This window comes from Tigriopus californicus, chromosome 5 (assembly GCF_007210705.1).
Source record: "Tigriopus californicus strain San Diego chromosome 5, Tcal_SD_v2.1, whole genome shotgun sequence".
Classification (NCBI taxonomy): Eukaryota; Metazoa; Arthropoda; class Copepoda; order Harpacticoida; family Harpacticidae; genus Tigriopus; species Tigriopus californicus.
The window spans coordinates 9,686,914-9,688,960 of record NC_081444.1 but is presented as its reverse complement, the minus strand read 5'-3'; positions in this window follow the sequence as shown (position 1 = coordinate 9,688,960).

Below are 2,047 nucleotides of genomic sequence, written 5' to 3'. Positions count from 1 at the left end.
GAGCTTCAAATAACACATTTAAATATACTTAAGATGACTTCTATTATGTCTTCAAGTACAATTACTGTAAAAGTGCTAATTAGATATTCTTGATAAAGCAAGAATTTGCTCTAAACACAATCAGTCAATATGTTTTTGCCAATAATATTGTTTGAAGAAAATTGTTTTAGGCACATCTTGACCAACTTTCAAGTAATGGTGCGTCTACACAAGAAGCATTCTGTCACAAAGCTTGCCTACCAATTTTGGAAATATTTGGTATTTGACAAACAGTTCATCTCTGAGCCATCTACACGTGAAACTACCGGATCAAAACGGTTTGACAAATATTTTGATTTAGATTTCTAATCAGATGAACTTACAAGTGATCGTATCATTTCCCAAGGGGTCTTTCATTCAATATCTATGTTATGCACAGTAAACAAAACGATAGCATAATGAACATTGGGAAGATTAAGGAATGAAATTTGAAGAAAACACCTATGGGCACTATCTTGATTTGCTTTCCAAAAAGGTCCTTTATTTGCCAATTTCAATCTGTGCGGTCATATGTTGGATGAAACCGATTACCACTTGAAGGCATGTTTTGCCCCGTTCTATGAACTATACCATGAACCACCTGATGATTCACTTTTCATAAAATAATTTCTTTTCGAAAAGTTTTCGAAATTCATTTTGACTATAACTCATGAACCAATTGATTGGAAACGAAAACCCAACCAATTTTCCAACTCATTATAATCGTGAATAAATGGACAAGGGTTCTCCGATAATTTCAAATGAACCACAATCAATACATTTTTCTTTGTTATAAACAAACCATCATGGATCGAATGAGTTAAGTTCTGTACTGTCTGAAAATGGACAGCTTGCTTGGAAGGGCTGAGGAGAATGCTGTCGTCCATGAAATATTTGCTCTTTGGCAAACAAACTTTAAACATGTTCAAATCGAGAAATGTTTGTGAAATGCTTGTGAAATCCCAAACAATATTTCTGAAATGGCTAATTATTTGCCGAATTATTTGTCGTGTAGGCGCACCATAATTTGTTATTTATTGTTATGAATCCATGGTTCTCAATTTGGGAATGGACCCCAAATCAAAAGTTGGCATATTTTAGCTCTGAGCGACATATTGCTCTTAAAACTCATTTGAATGTTTTTAAATCATGAAAGGATACATCTCAACAAATATGACCCCTGTTTTAATTGGCTATTTTGGATCCTCTTGCTAAAAACCCTTTTTCAAAGTCTAAAACTCAAATCTAGTGGGCTGGACTTCGGTCTTACCCTGTGTGCCTTAAAAAAAAGCCTACCTTTTATGTAATAGGTAGAAACTTAAACTACTCAAAAGCAACTCATCTATTTTTCACCAATGTCTGATGTCTTTTTTGTCAAATGTGCGGATTAGAACCAGATTATCAATTGTCCATTATAAATATACTGATATGTTGATATTTATGTACATGTACTTTTCTGCCTATTTTATACATTTCTTTTCTGAATTGTCAGTGCAAGTTCCTCATGAATTGACACTTGTTTAATTTTTTTGTATAAATGTTTTTGAGCAATTTTTGCTCATTATTTTATTGATTTTAAAGACAATTTGCTTGTTTTTTTATTTACTTGATGTTCATGGTTACTTCACTTATTCTTTTAACTTTTAAACTTATTTCAGAAATATTTGGTATTTGAACACAGTTGTATATCAAAGAGATCCTTATTTACTAAAAAATATACTTAAATGTACTATGTAGCATGGGCAATCTTGTTTTATTTATACTAGAATTACTGTCTTAATTGAACAACACAATGGCCTAAGTTGGTGGACAAAAGAAAGCCCTGATGTTTCCTCTCTTTAGAGTCCGAGGCTTATCTTAGCAACGTGGTGCTACCCCATTCAATATGTGCCCTCCGTGGTCGTTAATCTTGAATTGAACACTTGAGTACGCTCAAAACATTTAGCAAAATTTCAAATACTTTACTTAACAATATATCTTTTTTGAACAAATGCTATGCACAAATTTCACCTCCAAAATTAAGATAATC